This window comes from Sciurus vulgaris, assembly GCF_902686455.1.
Source record: "Sciurus vulgaris genome assembly, chromosome: 5".
Classification (NCBI taxonomy): domain Eukaryota; kingdom Metazoa; phylum Chordata; class Mammalia; order Rodentia; family Sciuridae; genus Sciurus; species Sciurus vulgaris.
In genome coordinates, this window is record NC_136465.1 from 5486724 (window position 1) to 5506537 (window position 19814).

Sequence of the window (19814 nt, forward strand, 5' to 3'; positions counted from 1 at the left end):
TATAATATTTCTCTGGAATTTCATGCACTTCCATATTTGTGATTTCCTTTGTTGGGGGATTTTAGAGACAGATTTGTTTGCCTGTTTCCTCATGTTTCATGTCTTAGACTTGCACATCCACCAAGATAAATTCCCCTTCATCTTTTAAAATTTTTTTTATTTTTCATTTGTTCTAATTAGTAATACTTGACAATAGAATGCACTTTGATACATCATATATATAGAGAGTATACTTTCTCATTCTTCTGTTGGTAGATGAGCTAAACTTCAACCAGTCGTGCAGTTATATATGTACCTAGGGTAATAAGGTCCGTTTCACTCTACTGTCCTTCCCATCCCTATACCCCTTCCACCCCCTTCACTCCCCTCGCCTAAGGGATCTTTAGTCTTTCCTGCCCTCATCCCACTGTAGTGAATTAGCATCTGCATATCAGAGAAAACATTCTGCCTCTGGTTTGGGGGTATTGGCTTATTGCATTTAGCATGATATTCTCCAGCTCCATCCATTACCTGCAAATTCCATAATCTCATTCTTCTTTCAGCCAGAGTAATTGATCATCATATATATGTACATATATACCATATTGTCTTTACTCATTCATCTCCGAAGGGGCACCTAGGGTTGGTTCTATAGTTAGTTATTGTGAGTTGAGCTGCTATAAACATGGCTGGGCTGTGTCAATGTAGTATGCTGATTTTAAATCCTTTGGGTATAAACAGAGGAGTGGGATAGCTGCGTCAAATGGTGGTTCCTTGCTAAGATTTCACAGGAATCTCCATACTGCTTTCCATAATGGTTGCACCAATTTGGATTCCCACTACCAGTGTGTGAGTGTGCCTTTCCCCCACATCCTTCTCGACTTCTATTGTTGTTTCTATTCTTTTATTTGCCATTCTGACTGGGATGACATGTAACCTTTTGATCTGCATTTCTCTAATTGTTAAAGACGTGGAATATTTTTCATGTATTTGTTGATCGATTGTATTTTTTGCATGAAACTCAACTCAAAAGGAATCAAAGACTTGGGCACTAGAAGAAAAAGGAGGCCCAAACTGCACCATGTCAGCCTGGGCTCTGACTTCCTGAACAAGACTCCTAAAGCACAAGAAGAAATAACAAGAAGCAATAAATGGGATGGATTCAAACTTAAACGCTTCTTCTCAGCAAAGGAAACAATCAATAATGTGAAGAGAGCCTACAGATTGGGAGGAAATCTTTTCCCCTTCCTCCTTTATATGTGTGTCCTTTTGTGTGTGGTTACCGTCTTTGTTTTAGGACTTTGTTTTATATGATTGTGTAGATGCCCAGGAGTGACCTGAGGTCCCCCAGTGGGTGTTCCTACTTAGGGTCTGATTGCTGCTTTGGGGTTGTTGTCTCGTTGGTTCTCTGTGTTGAAGTATCATCGAGTCTCAAATGGGACTAGGTGTGGTTAGAATGAGGTTTAAGGTAAATGGCCAAGTTGGGAGTTTTGCTAGGCAGCAAGATCTCTTCTCTGTGAACCTGAAGTGTCACCATCTTTTCAGTCCTTCTCGAGTAAGAAGGGAGCCGGGAATAGCACTAATGTTAGCAACAGATGTACAGCCTATGTAAATGTCCAGTGTTACTCTAACATCCATAACACCAGTGACCACCTGTACAGGAATGATGGGGTCAGCATTTAACATCAGCACCAGCAGTGCACAAGTGTGCACTAGATCAGGCACTAAACAGCAGGTGTCCACCATGCTGTCCGTTGTATTAATAATCACAGTAAGATTGGTATAGGGCTTTCCAGCCTTGGCTTTGGACCTTAAAGCTTCCGCAATGCTGATGCCCGAATAGAATTTGATTGTCATTTATGAACTCCTTTTTAAGAGGGAGTAATGGTAGCCAAGAAGGATGTCCACATGCCCAAGCCCCCCGAGCTGGCAGATAAGAATGTACCCAACCTTCATTTCATGAAGGCCATGCAGTCTCTCAGGTCTCGAGGCTATGTGAAGGGACAGTTTGCATGGAGACATTTCTACTGGTACCTGACCAACGAGGGCATCCAGTATGTCCGTGATTACCTCCACCTGCCACCTGCCATGGTGCCTGCCACTCTACACCATAGCCGACTAGAAATGGGCAGGCCTCGGCCCAAAGTTCTGGAGGGAGAGCGACCTGCAAGGCTCACAAGAGGGGAAGCTGACAGAGATACCTACCCACGGAGTGCTGTGCCCCCTGGTGTTGACAAGAAAGCCAAGGCTGGGGCTGGGTCAGCAACCGAATTCCAGTTTAGAGGAGGATTTGGTCATGGATGTGGTCAGCCACCTAGTGAGGTTGGACAGGATTATTTTGTTGTGAATAAACTTATAGCCAGGAAAAAAAAAAAAAAAAAGATAGGTATAGGAAATACATAAACTCTATGATTCAAACAGCGAAAATATAGTAGGATAGGAAGGCAAGAGAAAGCTTGAAATATTCACAAACTAAACAGAGGAGGCCAGGTGCACACGCATAGTCCCAGCAGCTCAGGAGGATGAGGCAGGAGGATTGCAAGTTCAAAGCCAGGCTCAGCAAATTAGTGAGGGACTAGAGCAACTCAGTGAGGCCTTGTCCCTAATAAATATAAAATGGGCTGGGACCGGGGCTCACTGCTTAAGCACCACTGTATTCAATCCCTGATACCAAGAAAATAAAAGTGAACAGAGGAGAGGCAGGAGATATGCGGTATATGATAACTCTACAAAAATATGAGTAAAATTTTTTTTAAATAATCAAATAATGAGAAAGAGGAAGCAGGAAGAGTAACTTACAGCTGTTAGTGGAGGAATAGACCCGAGAAGGGGAAATAAAAGGAAAAAAAAAACAGGAAATGACCACAAACAAAGGCAAGATCAAAACAACTCAAACACTCTCATGGTATTAACTCACCTCAGTCAAACCAAGGCTAAATAATAAACAGTGGCGAAGAAGTAACTACAATAAATGCAGCAGCATATGAATATATTTTTGAACCTATCCCCAGGACAAGAAACACACACACACCAGAACACACACCACACATACACCAATACATACAACACACACATACATACACACTCACACAACACACACACATACACCAATAAACAAAGCAAAACACACAGACACATGCACACAGACACCAACACAATACACATACGCACACACACACCAACACAAAAAACGTAAAATGGGAAGAAAACAAAAGAGAAGGATGAAATGAAATTTGAAAAATATTTTAAAAATCAAATCTTTTAAAAGTAAAAAATTAGGGGAGAAATACTGAACACAAAAATAAAGGTTTGTTTCCACTCAGTGGTTGAACTCTTGGCAGGGATGTTTTCCATCCTTGGTGCTCTCGGCCCTGAGTGGAGAGCCGGGTTGTGAAGCCCATGTCTTCTGCTCCCACCTAGCTGCTCGTCACAGTGGCTGGGACTCAAGACCGTAGCTCTCAGCTTCCCTCCCCAGCCTGGGGGATGCACAGGTGACCGCAGGCAAGCCTCCCACTTGGGGCAGCAGAGTCTCCATTGTAGGTGCAGTAGTTGGGGTTTCATCCTGGGCTTTGGAACTCTGATGAGAGTGTTAGAGATCGGATCCAGGCCCCTGGCTGCTGGAGACCTGCTCACCATCCGGGTCCTAGGGCCGACTCTAAATCCCACTGTAACCGTGCAGTCTCCATTTCCACAGTGACGCTGTCACTGCTTCGGGTAGGAACTACTCAGGTGAACCCTGGAGTGAAGGTGCTTCTGTCTGCCATGATAGGCACCCGCTCAGCAGCTGCTGTGGGGTGCCGGCAGCTAATGGAGCTCATCTCCTCGAGAGCTGACCTGGGTGACCGGGCACAATCCCCTCTGCACCTGTCCCAGGCACATGGGCCAGGCACCCTCTGGGGTCACAGCAGGCAACTTGTGGGTTAGCTGGCAACTTTCTTTATGAGTTCCCAAACTCTTTCACCAAATCTCCCTGACGGCACTCCCACGGGTCAAGCGAGACTCCCGGATTCCACTCAGCAGCTTCCCAGGCACTCCGGGCCCATCAGAACAGCCTCCTTCTCTGCTCCACAGCTGCTGCACACAGGGCACATTTCCAGGGCGCTCTCCTCTCTGCCTGTGCTCGCCTCCCCTCAGCAGAGAAGCAGGCACATCTCTAACACATTATTTCCTAAACAATGTTCAAACTTTCTGACTTTGAGCCTCTGTTTTCTTGTAGTGTGCACTATTGAATATCTAGGTAATCTGTGAAAACACTGCTCTCTGCACAGTTCTTAGGAGGACATCTGTGTCCTCTGGGAGGAAGCTAATTTTCAAAAAAGGAATGCTGAGACATGGCTGTTACTGCAAATCCAGGGACCTAGGCCTGTCTCCTGTTCTTCTCCTGCCTAGCGTCAGTGTGTCCACAGGCCACATCCAGAGCCCTGAGAATGAGCCAAGCCTGGCAGATGGCCCTGCAGTAGCAGCTCATGGGCAGCAGGTGGCACTGGTGACCTAAAGACTCCAGGCTGTTTTCCCCAGGTCTGCAGAGGGGAGGGGCCAGTGCCCAGTGCTGCTAGCATCAATTCTGTTTGCTGAAGGCCAAGTGCCCACATTGCACCCCTAACTCCCAGACAGCTGACACAAGGAAAGAAAGTTGATTTCATGGAGGAGGCTTGAACTCAAGAGGTCCTGAAGGTGTATGAGCTCCATGGGTCTCTGAGCTCCCCAACAGAAGTTCCCACCCTCCAATCCCTTCAGGATGAAAGGGTCACAGCCTGGGGTTGATCAGATGTGACACTTTGGGTAGCGGCATGCCCTCCCTAAGCATGTGGGTTCCTGCAGCTTGAAAGAGGGCAGCAAAACATGCATGCTCTTGTTTGACTCCTGGGCATGTTGATCCCTGAAGGTGTAGGTGTAGCCTGAGTCATGAACAGCTCTGGACTCCTTGCCTCTGACCTCCACCCACCAGTGAGGGACTGACTTTGGACAGTGCAGTCACCTAGTGCAGAACCATGCAAGAATATTTTCTAGAAGGTTCTAGATTTATTGGTTGTGGCACATCCTTGTTCAGAAGCATATGTCAGGAGATGGCCCAAGGAGTACAGGAAATATTATGGCAAGAGAGAAAGTCCGAGCTTGTCCTTCAGGGTTGAGAAAATGGGGCCAGGTCAACGGGGCAGCAGCCTGGGTGCTGTTTGGCCAGAGGCAGGGTGGGTGTCTGTGCCTCTGTGAGCCAAGGGAATGGAAGGCCTGAACCAAGTCAGTTTCCTGCGGGGAATGATCTTTTATCCCCCGTAATGATGCCTGTGGTTCTGAGAGCTTTCTCTGTACCTGGCTTTGCAGTGCTGGTGGGGGAACAGTAACAAACATAGTCACAGAATTCCCTGATTGAAAATTAGCATTGTCAGGGAGAAGGAACACATGCGACCTCCAGGATCTGACTGGAGCATGGATCTTGGAGAGATTTTCAAGAGCCATGCGTAGCCCAGGTACAAATCTTTCTTCTTACTGCTTGTTTTCTTGCTTTTCTTATGGAGGCCAGGAGGGAACATGATTGTGGGAAGGGAGGCTGTGTACTTCCTTCAGTTCATTAAATGGCACTAGTAGAACTAGCAGGCCTGCAGGTTCCATTCCTGGGAATCCAGTAAATGGAGATGTATCTGGAAGGTCCCCAGAAGCTCATGTGAACTTCTGGCACTGTGAGTGCCAACCCGATCAAATGACTCACAAGATCAGCTTAAGATAGTCACTGCTGGGCAGTGGTACTTACAGGACTCCAGAGTGGACATGAGCCACCCAGGGCTCATTCTCGAAGTCTCACAGAGATTGGGACATCACCTGAGGGACATGTGGGGCACTTGCTGGACAAGCATCCAAGACACTTTGGGTATGTGGGGAAGGAAACTGAGGTAGGAAGTGAGAAGTGTATTTTCCCACCCAATGTGAGGTGCACCCTTGGGACAACTAACATTGGGCAAACCCCAAACTCACCTGCGGGAAGGCAGTGAATCTCAGGAGTGCTGCAAAGCCAGCCTGGTGTGATGCTGGTGGGCAGCCCTGCCCATGGAGCATCAGGGGAGCGGTGGCTTCCAGGACAGACACTGCTGGTCACACAGTGGGCCACTGCTGTCTTCTCCTCTGGCCTGTTTCCCTGCTCCCCTCGACATGCACCATGCTGTGTCTAGAGCCTACCAGCCTGCAACTCCCTCGGGGTCCTGGATTCCTGGAGAACGACCTTAGGTCTGCTCATGTTTCCTTGGTGCTGCTTAGAACTCTGCTTTGCAGGCAATGTTGGGTTTCAGCAGTTTTGGGGCAGCGAGATGTGAGCTGCACAGTGCCCAGGAGGACTCTTCCCTGTCTTTGGTTTCATGAGCACCCACTGTGTCTTCAGCAAATCCACCTTTGCTGCAGGTTGGTTGCATACAGTGACCAGGCATCCGTCATAATGATGGGCAGCTCTTCTTTCTGTGCTAGTCAATGTCCTTTTAGCAATCCATTCCTTCTTCATGTTGTTGGTGCAACCCCAGTGCTTAAGAGAGAAGTTTTACCTGGTGAGGTGGCATTGGCCTGCCATGCACCTACCCAGGGGAGCAGGCAGGGGGAGGCCAATTTTGAGAATAACCTCTGCACTCAGTGGGAATTTTTCTCAACATCAAAGGTGAGAAGGGCTGAGGATGCAGCTCTGTGGAGGAGCACTGTTAGGTTCCAACCTAGTACCCTGCACACACCCATAGGTCCCATGTTTCCTCTGGATGTGCTCAGTACAGCTCCAGCACCTGGGGAAGAGGATGGTGCCTTTCTGGAAAGGACATAAGTGTTGAGTGAGCAAGTGAACCAACTTGGGAAGGTCTTGGAGGGTGCATGCAGTGTAACTGAAGGCAGAGCTCAGAGCCAGGAGGGCAGGTGGAGGCCTGAGCAGCGTCATCTGAGCTTTCTCACTTTCTGTTGAAATTTCCAGAACTCAGAGGCAGGATTTTGTCCCTAGTGTTTCATTTCAGACTCTGGTCCCTGAGTTCTGAAGAGTGCTGACTGATATCCGTGACAGTCACCACAGACACAGGGAAAGTGCTGCAAAGAACTTATTTTCCATAGACACAGAAATCTGAGGACAGTTCCAGGGGATGCTATTCCCTTGCAAGGCTCGGAGTCAGTGGTGGTCTTCATTTTCTGCGTTCACTTTCTTCTTTGGCAGCATACTGTGTGGGGTCTACTGTTCGGTAAACAGGATCCAAAGGCATTCTCAAAAGGAGAGCAGCCCCCTCTTCTGCATCGGCAGGAAGGGGTCCTTGGTAGACCTGGGGACCCAGAGAGCGGATCATGCATTGGGTACTGGGGTCAGACACCTAGGTGAAGGGTCCTGCAGGAGGTCCATGCTGGGGTGAGGGTCTGCCCTGTGGGGACACTCACCAGCAATGTGAGCAAGCACTGTGCCCAGTGTTGTGAATGCACAGCAACCTGTGTCACTTAGGGGCTTGGAGGATGCTCTCATGGGGCTTGGCTCTTGGGTGCTCCTGACCCACCACAGGTGTCATTAACATATTCTTAGACGTGAGTGCTGTTCCTCAAAGTCTACTAATAGCCACAATGCCTTGTGTATAGTTTGCAGGTGATCTATAATGTACTTATCTGTATATCTGTACACGTCTTAAAGCTAGTGATTTTGAAACATGATCTGAGAACATAAAATCTCTGGAAATGAAATCCTCTTACACATTTTCTTCGTGAATTTAGAAGGGAAGTAAAGTTTCTGAGCATTTGGATGCAGACCTAGTGGTGACGTGGACACTGAGGATCCTTCCCCACCTGCCTGCAGTCCTCCCTCTGGGCCGTCCATCCCTGTGCCATGCTGGGGTCTCTCACCTGCTTCCCGAAGAAAAGAGGCTGCCACCCCTGCAAAGGAGATTTCCACGTCCTGGTTCTCTTCCCCTGACTGCTCCTGATCTGGGGCCTCCTCAGCATTTCCTGGGAGAGGCTCAGCCTGGGCCTGGAGGGCCAGCAGGAGGAGGGCAGCGAGGAGGGCGAGGGTCCTCATGGCTGGAGTCACATGGGGAGGAGGCAGGAGGCTGAGCGTATGGAGTAGGAGTAGCTGCATTGACAGGGGTGTGACACAGGCTCGCAGCCCAGGCTGAGCCAGTGAAGGGGCATTGGAAGGAGGGAGGGCGCCCTGGTCCCTCGGGTCCTCAGCTCAAGCTGACAGTGGTGACACAGGCTCTGCTCTTGTTTTCTATTTCCCACTTAAATGTCCCATTTCCCACTTGTCTGTATGTTAAATTGTTAATATTCCAAGACTCTTGTCCACACTGGGGTAGGTTAGCTCTGTCAGGGCTCAGGGCTGTTATCCCCTGCCGAAGGGGGTTGTGGGGTCCTGGGGTGAGCAGGCTCCTGCTGGAGCAGAGTGCACCTCACAGTGACTCTGCAGGCCACAGGTGAGAGGAAGGAGCTCAGTGGGCTCCTAGGTAGACAGCTGTCCAAGCGGAGACCCTCAATTCTCTGCATCTTTCTTGAGCTGAGAGACTCTTTGTCTCTTGATCTAAAGTGCCTGACCAGATCATTTCATATACATTTGGATCTTCATCTCACATCAAGTGGATTTAAGACCTCAACACAAGACCTGAGCCCACGGGTGACTGGAAGCACACACGGAGGTGAAGTTCTTGCCCATGGACCTGGGTGGTGATGTTGTGGCCATGACACCCAAGGCAGAGGCAGCAGAAGTGAAAGCAGAGTGATGGGGTGGTCTCAGCCCTCACAGCCTCCACAGCAGAACCACCAGACAGATGGGGACAAACGGGCAAGTGGTAGAAAATAAATGCAAAGCACATACTCAATACTGGATTAATGTCCAAAACACACAGGCCACAGAGTCACTCAGTAGGAAAAGCCAAATAACCTGATTAAAAATGAGCAGAGGACCTGAAGAGACATTTCTCAAAATCAAGAACGTTTTCAGAATCTACAATTACCTGACCTGGACGGACCCTAAGGTACTTGTGTTTGGAGCTTCTTGAGCTCCACCTTCACTTAGCTGCAAGCTGCTAACCTGTGCCTGCAGAACAGAGGCCTGCAGAAGACCCCAGTGGGGCCTCCTTGCAGCAGGCTTCCTGTGAAGCAGCCTAGCTTCCCGACTGCACCAGGTCAGTGATACTAGCACAGTGCAGAGCCCTGGAACTTTGTGTTACTCACAGACGCTCAGCTAGCTTGGCGACCAGAAGCAGGCAGAGAGCAGTCCTGAGTCCCAGGTCTCCTGAGGCTACAGCAACCTCACACTCAGAGGACACACTTCCCCTATTTAAAGGGCTCTGGGGTGGGGTAGCGACATTTCTCTGGGTTTCTAATGGTTCTTCCGACAACTCTTGCACAAGGGCAGTGGAACAATAGTTTTGACGGTGGGGTTGAAGCAGGGCCCCCAAAATGAGATCTTATATTTGTCCTTTATCTTGACCAGGACTAGATAGGAACTAGCTGCTCTTTCTTCATTCCTCCTGAGATGGTGGACTTGCATCTGAGGCTGAAGCATCAGAGCAAAGAAGTGTTAAAAGCCACCAGGAAATCCTGGTCTGCATGTCAGAGTTCTCAATTTGTAAGGTGACTAACATGTCAATGCCCTTGATCAAACAGCAAGACTCCAGGTCTTGATCAGCGTCCCCAGGATCTGGGGTCTAACCAGGAGAGCCCATTCTATCTGGTGGCAGAGTGGAGATGCTGGGCCCCGGGTGAGCTCTATACCACCTTTGCCTGTGATTGTGAGCTGGGCAGGCTGTGCTAGAGCCTCCTGACTGATGGATGTGCATGTGGCATGCATTTTGCAGAGGGAACCAGCCCCTCGTTGCTTTACTAAAGGAAAGGCCAGGACTAAAGACCTGTCAGACCATCTGTGCCAAGAACTCATGAGATTGATGGCCTTCAAGGAGGCTGCCATGAAGGAAGACAGACTCTTCATAGGTGGCCTCACTTGGTGGTGTGTGTTCAAAGACATTGTATCCAAACCAGTGCTGGCCAGTCTCAAAGGCCAGCCTTGTCCCAGCATGACAGGTGAGTACTGTGTGTTTTGGATGCACAGGCCCTGCAGCAGGTGAGTTACCCGGCTGGGACGTCTTAGGGAGACCATGTACATTTTAAAATGTTCCAGTTGAGCTGCAGGCCTAGCTGAGAGGTAAAGCACTTGCCTAGCACACATGGGGTCCTGGCTTCAATCGCCAGAAGTGAAGAACAAGCATCTGTTACACGTAAGATGGTAAGAATGACATTCAGGTCTACAGACCGTTCTTTACCATCTTACTCCTGATGGAGAGGTCTACAGGACCGAGTTTGATGGGATACGTCCCTAGGTCAAGGTGCAGGATCAAACTGTGTTGAGGGACCAGAGGCCACCTAGGTGTAAGCAGGGGGCACAGAACGGCAGGTCCACCTCAGAAGCAGCCCTCTAACTCTGTCAAGTGGAGGCGTCAGACTGAAGAATTGGCAGCAACAGCAGAGAGTCTGAGGGAGGCTGAGGGTTTCTGTCCTGTGTCAGGTGGGGATGGCCACGTGCGCAGGGGCCTTCACTGCAGGGCACAGTGAGTCCAGGTCACGTGGGTCCAGCAGTGTAAGTGTTTGAGGGATTGGGTGCAGGTCTCAGCTCAGCATAGGGCCACACTGGGAACTGCGACCAGGGTGATGGTTTCAGGGACTTTGGTTGCTGCCTGGAGGGGCCCACTCAGCACGATGTGGGAGGCAAGAGGAGCTTTGGTGGTATGTGCAAGAGGGAAGTCCTGGTGGTTGTGACAAGTCTGGGACCCACAGAGGTTTGAACAGAGCTCACCACAATCCTGAGTGTTTCCCCCTTAGGCAGGAGAGAGTGGCATTATTGGGAAATGCAGTTGTAATGCCTGGATCTCCCAATTTCACTGCTTTGCATAACTAGAAGGGCAGCTTCCCCACCTGGCCAAGGACTTGGGGTTTCCTCACAGTAGGGGGCACAGCTAATGGTGCGTCCCTGAAGGCAAACAGTGGTCTCAGAAAATGCCATTCTGTGGGACCATGTTCTGGGTACTGGGAAGCATGAATTAGGGCAAGTGGCACTGCCAAGTCAGGGTACTGGGCGTTCCAGGCTCTGTATCCTCTGGCTACCCAGGTCCGTATCCTCTGCAGCATGAGGCAGAGGCTGTGAGAGCAGTACACACGATCCACTGTTCTCTCCAGTTCTGGTGAGGCCCCTTTTCCCTTGATGACCTCTTGGGCTAGGTGGAGTGGCCTCCAGCAGTGACATGTCCATCAGGAATGCCCTGGATAGAGGTGTTTGCTCTTCAGGTGGGGTCATCTTCACAGGTGTCCACTCCAGAAGGGAGGTGGTCTCTGGAATTTGGTGCATAAGCAACATGGGACGCGCTTGGTGGAGTGTCCCCCACACTTGGCTTTGCCCAGTGCTGCACAAGCCTCTTCTCTGCTGGGGTCTTCAGAGATGCAGTGGGGGGAGGCTGCAGTGAAGCCCCCCAAGTCACAGAATCTGTTCATGCACATGGAGCGTTTGTCGGGCTCGTGCACATCCTGGAGCCTGGCATGACTGTGACACCTCTCTGCATGTGAGGTCATGGCCTGGGACCACCGCCTGGGTTAGTGCTGCTCAGCCTCCCTGACCACCGAGGATGAAAGCCTGGCCATCAGAGGGCCAGCTGCCCATCACTGAGACTTGAGCTGGGGTCCTGGAGCCCTGGCCGTGTGGAAGCATTGGTGCCAGTGGACCCATTTAGTAAGGAGGCATTGAAATGTCAGGCTTACCTCAGATCTGGGGCCTCTGGGACATCCCTTCTCACAGCTTCCCAGCTCACCTGGGATTTATAGCCTGGGGCACAACTTATGGCCAGGAAGGCCTGTTCTAGCAGGTTTCCCAAAAGGCATCCCTAGCATCCCTTCAACTCTACTGCACATCGGAGTCCAAGCAATTCTCACCATAACGAACGCCACTTCCTTTTAACTAGGGAGTCTTACCAGTGCTCCCACATGGGCATCCGTTATGCCAAATCTTCCTTAGTGGCTTCCTGTAGCACTGCCATCAGCCGTGCCTCAGAACTGTACTTCCATGTGGTCCTTGTTTGATGTTGCCCATGTCAACTATTTGAGGGATTCTTCTCAGTACTGGTGACTCAGGCTGAATCATCCCTGGGACTCAGAGCAATAATCTCCATTGCTCATGTTGGTGGGCAAGAAGGAGATATCACCCAGGCTTTAAAACTGGTAAAGCAGAGCTTCTGTGAAGGCTGCACGTCACTTGGGTAAATAGGTCCAAGAAGATCATGTGGGATCTGCTCTTTGTCTTAAGGCCTGAGCTGTCTGTCCCAAGGGATCATAGCTTACTCTTTGTCCCTGAGGGTCATCATTAGGTATTTGATGGTAATATGTATATCTGGTAAAACTATGGGACATATTATTATTGGAGAAAATATACATGATATTTTCTCTAGAGGCAAAATGACACTGAGTCTTCCATGATGAACAAGATGGGCCTGGCCTTATTGTGTTAGTGCACAGTGGCCAAGGTTCAAGAGGTAGTATGGGTTATGCTCTAGGAAGGCTCTTGCTGAGCTTGGGGTCCATTCTTCAGGCTTAGTTATAGAAGTCAGAAGATCATTGCTGACCCAGGAGACCAGTGTCGTAGGCGCGCTACGCTACGTGGGTGGAGTTCTTCTGGTCCATGGCTGCTCTGGAGCAGAGTGCTGATTTCTGTGGATGAAACTGTGTGATCCAAAAGGAGGAACTCCGGAACATTAGAGCATATATTCTGCTGAGGAGTTCTGCATGCAGAAGCCCACAGAAGCTGGGACAGGGTCTCTGCTAGATGCTGCAGAGGAATGGTACCCACTGTGTGTGGGAGAGGCCCAAGGTGATAGTTTTCCACCACTGAAAGGATGTGGGCCCCAGGGAGCAGAGCAGTGCCAGGCCTCATGCCACTGCTCAGGGCCAGGGCAGCATTTGCAGTCACGAGGAGGTCCTCTGCTAGAGCCAAGGTGAGAGGCACCTGAGGGGTGTGGCTGCTCCTCCAGGGCCGCAGAGTCCCAATGATGGAGGTGAGTCACACCCTCTGCCAACATCAGAAGCTGTAGGCCTGAGCCTGAAGCATGGAAAAAACCAGGTCCTTGTATAGTGACAAAGAGGGATTTTTGCTCCCTGGCTTTGAGGACCGACATCAGAGGACTCTCCCTCTGCTCAGGGTAGAGTCTGGAGCCAGTGAGAGATGTCATGTTCACATCCATATGGCTGCCTTGAGTCCTGTGTCCTAGAGCAGCTTCAGGGGTGTGGACCTGTGGCTCATGCTCTAGAGACACATGGCCTGCAGGTTGACCGGGGTCTGCACTAACTGGAATCAAACAGGGAGTGCCCTTCCTGAATGTTGAAGCTGTTGCATGACCATTGGCCCAGTCACATCACCAGCCCACTGCACATGACCTAGGAAGATGTAAAAGTGAGTGACAAGCTAGCTGCAAGCTAGCTGACAGCACCTTGCTCATGGGTTGTAGTTGTTCCCCTCCAAGGCAGGGGCCACCTCTGTCCTATGAATAGAGAACTTGTGGGCTCCTTTTTCCTTCCCTCAGCTCTCCCAGGGCCTTCCCAGGTCAGCAGACATCCATGCTCTCCACTGTGGCCAGTTCCTGTGGTTTTGTGGGAGGGCGCTGGGTAACAGGGATACCCTGCCTTCTGTCCTTTGCAGAACCCTATGTGTCAGGTGGTCCATTCCTGCAGGTACCGTTTCCAAGGATCAGAGAAGGTGAGGAGTCGGGGACATGCGGCACAGCTGGACCCCGCTCCCAGTGGCAATGGGCAAGGTGGTTTATGTGCAGCAGGCAGCTGCCTTTCTAATGGGGTGAGGATCTGGTCACCAGGAGCCTACACATCGGAGGCCCATGTGTAGCCATTAGGCATTGGTTTCAGAGGTTAAATGTCAGTGATGAAGGCCTTGGTCCTAGACACAAAACTCAGGACCCACTGGCACCTGGGTCAGAGCCTGGGAGACCCCTCCTGGGACATCTGTAGCTGAATCCTGCTGTGGACCCCAGGGAACTGTGGGGACCTCCTTGTCATGCAATGTTTGTCCTTGCAGAGTGAATGAGGGCATGAAAGGCAAACCACTGGACCTGCTGCATTGTGGCTGGGGCTAATGGTTGGCATTCGGTTGCTACAAGGGGAGTTTGCCAGCTGCTTCAGCTAGAGGTCATTCAGATAGTTAACAGCAGTTTCTGGGCCCTGAACTCAGCATGGCATAACACCCCAGCCCAGGCCGTTGAGGGCATTGCCTACGTGTCCCATCCCATTCAATTTGAGGCCCACATATACTGCGAACAAGTGCCTTGGCCCCTTCTGTGTCCTCTGGGAAGGGCCTGTGGGGATCAGCTCTTGGGGAGATGTGTGGCATCAGGGCCTCTGAAATTGGTGGTTGTCTACTCACTCTCTGGAGTTTAAATTGGGGCATAAAGGTGTCCTAGTGGGGATGTGGCAGAAGGTGGTTAATTGTTTATGGTCCATTCTGTCCATCATTGCTCATACAGGTGTTTTGGCCAAGATCTTGGCATTTTGTCAAGGGAAATTCCTTTAATTCGAGGTCTGTATGGGCAAGTGGCCTACATCAGTCTCAAGACCTCCATTAGGGGAGAACCTGCTTTGCTTTCTCAGTGTCCACCCCAGAGTTGGGCTTTGACTCAGCCTGACAACTGGCTATCACACAGTGCAGTCAGCTAGAGATGCTGGATTCCAAGGAGCTCCCTGAGGGCCAGGCTATGGGCTGAGACACGGTGAGAGCTGCTGTCGGAGCCGTGTGTGGGACCCAGAGGCTGTCCCTGCTGCAGCAGCCATCCCGACAGCAGCCTCCTCAGCCACCATCCTGCCCTCCTTCTTTGTGGCAGGGCCTGATCAGAGCTGTGTGGGACATGGGCCCTTTGGCAGGGTCTGTCTTCTTTCATGGAGTCTTCCAGAAGTGGGTCCTTGGCTTGCTTCTTTGCTGCCTTTATTTCTGCTGTGTGAGCACATGCTGGACTGTGAAGTCAATGTGGCCATGGTGTGACAGAGCCGCCATGACCAGTCCCAGGGATAGAAGGGCCTGATTCCTTGATCCCTCAGTCAACCATGAGCAAGGGAGCAGCTTCCTGTGTCTGCACGTCTTATTTGCACACCAGTGGCCGAGCTCCCGAAAGCTTGCTACTGAAGCTGGCACATCTGGTCTGTGAGTCTTGGATGAGGTGCCCTAGCTAGTGAGAAGAGCTTTGCTCAGTGTTCCAGCATTTTCCCAGGCATTTTATGGGTTTTAACTCAAGCACTCCAAGAGGAATACTGCCAGGGGAACAAGATGAACATCATGGCTGGAGATGTAGAGACGGGTGAGACGTGGAACAGGTGGCTAGTGGGGTACCCAAGGGCACACAGCGAGGAAGAGGTAAGGTGAAGAGGAGGATCTGCGCAGCCTCCGCCCTAGGTGGGCATGTCCACCAGGAGCCCCTGAGCAGGGGAAGAAGAGGTAGGACAGGACTTGCCCCAACTACACAGGGTCCCACAAGAGCACACTGTGCATGTGAGCAGCCATTGAGCATGATGACAGGGCTGGGGATCAGGAAACTCTGACCCAACAGGAGAATGTGGGTGTGCACAGCAGGAATTTCTTGTGCCACCCTCTCCCAGGCTGCGTGCTGCTGTGTGACTCACGTGGCTTTGCACAGCTGCTTTGTGGTGGCAGGCTCCAGCTACTTCTGATGAGTTCTGTTGTGCCTCAGTGGGTAGGGAGGCTCTGATCCCCTCTGACCTCCCCCATGGCAATATAGCCTCTCCCTGTCCCCCCAAAAGAGCATTTCTTTCTGATCCATCAGAAATGCAAGCCACTGGAAATTTCCCAGCCTCCAGTCCTGTCACCTCTTCCAGTTACCCCCTGTCTCTGCAGTTCCATCACCAACCCAAAATCCTTCCTTGATGTGAGTGACAGAGTGGCCAGCACTGGGTGCTGAGCTTTAGTGGGGCAGACAGATGGTAGGCAGGGGTGACATGGCCATGCCAGGCTGTGGAGCCTATGATTATTGTGCAAACCAATGGGAGGGCGATTCATGCAGACAGCTGGCTGGTGCCCAGGAACAGGAAGCAGGTGGAGGAGTCCCAGAGCAGGGGCATGTTGGGGCCCAGGCAGGGGCCCAAGGTAGTGCAGAGAGTGACTTATGAGTTCAGAGGTCACAGGGAACTCTGGGCCATGTTCTGAGGCTCCGGGCTGCAGCTGCCCTGGCCCATTGCAGTATTGTGATTGCTACCTCCTTGCAGGCACTGTAGGAGGCCTGGGAATCTCAGGCCTCAGATGTGGTCCTCTGTCTCCGTGCCTCCTCCTGCTGTGTATGCCAGGTTCTGAGTCTGTGCCCAGGACTCACCTGTGATCCTCCTTCCTGCAGGTGATCTGGAGACTGTGAAGCCTAGAGTGGACCAGAATGCATGTTCTCCAGGGTCCCTTCTCTTTTTTCCTGTTCTGCTGCTGCATTTTGCTTGATTGCTGGGACTGAAGCAGAGACAAAACATTTCCTTTGAATGTCTGCACAAGACTTGTATTTCCATGTTGTTCTGTAACCCCCATGCCAGCTGCTGTGCTCCCGTGACTTTCTACCTGGATCCAGTCCCAGGCGTGTAGGCTGCTCTTTAATAGCTTGTGGCTAAATTGACCTTTATATTGAATTATATTGAAGTTGTAGTTAGTTCGGACACTCTTCAGATTTCTGGCTGAATCCTTTGGGGCCAATATTCATGGTGTACTGTGGGTGAGTATGCACGTGGCGGGTGAGAAAGCAGAGCCTTGTAGAAGAAACCAGGACTCCAGCCTGTGTTATGCTGTCACTGGCCCCACCAGACACTGCAAGCCCAGCATGGGATTGAAGCCAGAATTAAGGACAGGTAGTTAGTGAAGAAATAGGGAATCGGGTCAATTCGAGGAAATGAAGCCATGAAGCCATCTGCCTCTGGAAGTTGGAAACTGCCCCTGGAAGAATGGAAGGTCAAGGATCTCCGAGGCCATTGATTACCAAATTTACCTGCCTTTATCAAGAACTGCAAGCCAGGAGCTGCTAATTAATGCCCCCTGGGCCCTTGCCTGCCTGAATCACCTTGGCCCTCCCCCTGCCCATGGCTTTTCACTTAAAGAAAAACCAGGCCTAGTCACATAGGCAGGAAGGAGAGATAAGGGGGGAGAGGACTGGAGAACAAAAGAGAATTTAACCTATAAAAGATGTAGGGTGCGCTCTCTTCTTGGGACTTTAGAACATCAGCCATGGCCCCCTTCTCCCTGCCGGGAGAAGTCTGTATTATTAGCTTTAAATAAAACCTGCTTAATATGCTTGCCTTGGTTGCTTCTCTAGTGTTCAATCTTCAACATTAGAAGGAGCAGAACTCGTCACCGGTAAACGGCGGTATCAGATTTGGAGGTCCCACCGAGATTTACGCCAAGGTAAGTAAGTTTCTCTCTCCACGCACCCCACATCTGTTTGAAGTGCATCTTTCTTGTCTGTTTGTTTTTGGAGGGCAAAATGGGCACCCGTCGGCTACTTAAATGCAGTTAGTGCAGCCGCCATTCTTAAGACTCGGGTGAGAGGTTTCCCGGCCCAGGCAAGTTTCCAATCACCTGCTCTGTAGGCATGTTGGACTGTGCTGAAGCCGTTTCCTACTTTTCTGTCCAGGCCCAGAGCGCAATTGCCGCCAGTACACAGTGTCCCTAGTCCTGATCTGCCCAGGATGCGTGGAGGTGGAGGAAGGGTTGGAGCAACTGCGGGGTTCTCGGCCCGGGCTACTCTCGGGTGGACCCAAAGGTTCCTTCTCCGGACTCCACCTCCTGACAGCCCTGAGGGGTATCCAGGGTGATCGGTAGATGAATGGCACTGAGGGAAAGCACCAATTACCTCTGCCTCTGTATGGGCCGCACAGTGCACAACACTCCAGCACATCCACTCCCTCCTGGATGCTCCCCTTCCCTTGCAGGTCAGACATTAGGAATTCAAGCTGTAGGATTAAGGCCTGGGATGATTAGTATGAAAATGCCCAGGTTCCCTTTGATCGCATAGTTAGCCTTCACTAGTCTAGACACTAGAGTCTCCCCATTACTGTTCCTGTGCTTAAATGTGCTCACAGTGTTCTCTTTAAGCTGCAAGAGGGAGGCATTTAAAAACCCCTCCCGTGAGACCCTCCAAGCAAAGGGCGTTATACGCCTAACAACCAATAGATGTCCCCTCACCCTCTGGAGATTCCTTTAGTCTACAGGGCAAAAAGGCAAAAGGCACACTTTTTACTTTTGTCATCATTTTCATAATTAGGAGTTTATAAGTGGCAGGAGGAAAGCAGTAATGCCCTTAAGTCTGAATCTTCCCAGGGTCTCTAGCACAAGGCAAACTAGGACCCTAGCACTTTGCCGAAGAAGGCCAGAAATAACTTTGGCAAAGCCAGGTAGTGAGAGACGGGTTTTTCTGGACCGTAGGGAAGCTCAAAGTTAGGGAGACGTCCCTAATATTTCTAACTCAGAAGGGAGCTTCTCTCTGAACGGTATTGCCAGGTTCACCAGTAGCCTGCATACTGCTAAATTGCAAATGATCAAGAAAAGTGCCTTTCATATGTTACCATGGTTGACATCAATAATTTCTATCAAGAGAGGAGAAAGCCTTAAGGAATCGCCCACTAAGGGAGGAAAATCGAGGGGACCCTCCCAACTTAAGACAGACAAAAATAAATTTAAGGGGGCTCTTGGAGGATCCTAATAAATATTGAGATGTTTCAAAACTTACGCCAGGTATTTGACTTCACCTGGAGAATTATGCTATTAACCATCTAGAGAACAGGCAGTTCACAGAACCCATCCTAACTGGGATTCAAATAATGAGTAGGATGCCTAAAAAACCATTATGCAGCCTTCAGGAAAGTCCTGCTATTTTCATGGAGAGACTTGGGAAAGCAATAAGAAAACACACCACTCTGAATCCTGAATTCATAAAGGGCCACCTACTTTTAAAGTATAAATTTATCATTTAGTTAGCCCCAAATATTTAGAGGAAATTACAAAAATTGGCACGTGGCCCTGATCAATCCTCAGATGATCTTCTCCAGTTTGCATCTTCCATTTTTAATAGACATCAAAAAGAAAGAAAAGGGAACATATAGGCAAGAAAAAGGACTTATTAAAGATCATTCAAACTGATAGAAACTTTTAATGCCTTGCAATAGTCCATGCAATTTGCCCATTTTAGGAGTTAAAAAGCAAACTGCCTAGTCCAAAACCTTAGAATAATAAAGCAGTAATTTCCCCCACCCTGTAGTTCTTAATCCATACACTTTTATCTTGGATTCCAACTGCTGCTTGGTTTATTGTTAGATTTAAAAGATGACTTTTCCTATCTGTGCTAGACTCTGAATGGCAATTTCTGTTTGCCTTTGAGGAACCAGATACTGTATCTCAACTAACCTAGACAGTATTGCCTCAGGATTTAGATGGCCCTCACCTGTTCCGGACAAACCTTAGCTAAGGACTTAACAAAATTCAGAGATAAAACACCTGTAATTGTTCTCCAGTAAGTAAATGACATCCTTTATGTGCCTCCACCCAGGAGGAATATCAAAAGGCCATTACAGAAGTCCTAAACTTCTTAGCTGATAGGAATTATAAGATCTCAAAAAATAAAGCTTAATTATGTCATCAACAGGTTCAATACTACAGAAAATAGCCACCATAGGACAATATTCTGCCCCAGGAATATCAAGAAGGGGCCTTACTTCAAGCTCCTGTCCTCAGCTTACCTATGAAGCAAGATTTAACCTGTTAGTCACAAAGGGGAAAATAAATCCTGGATAAGCAGCCATAGGCAGCTCAATAACCAATGGCATATCTC

The 19814-nt window shown here is 49.9% G+C and overlaps 1 pseudogene across 1 annotated transcript; it reads left to right on the forward strand.

The window, feature by feature from the left end:
• The first annotated feature begins 1804 nt into the window (after nucleotides 1–1804).
• Nucleotides 1805–4474, forward strand: LOC306662311 (small ribosomal subunit protein eS10-like; annotated as a pseudogene). The gene is made up of 3 exons: nucleotides 1805–2296; nucleotides 3674–3773; nucleotides 4369–4474. The product of its transcript is annotated as a small ribosomal subunit protein eS10-like (transcript).
• Nucleotides 4475–19814: the final 15340 nt, after the last annotated feature.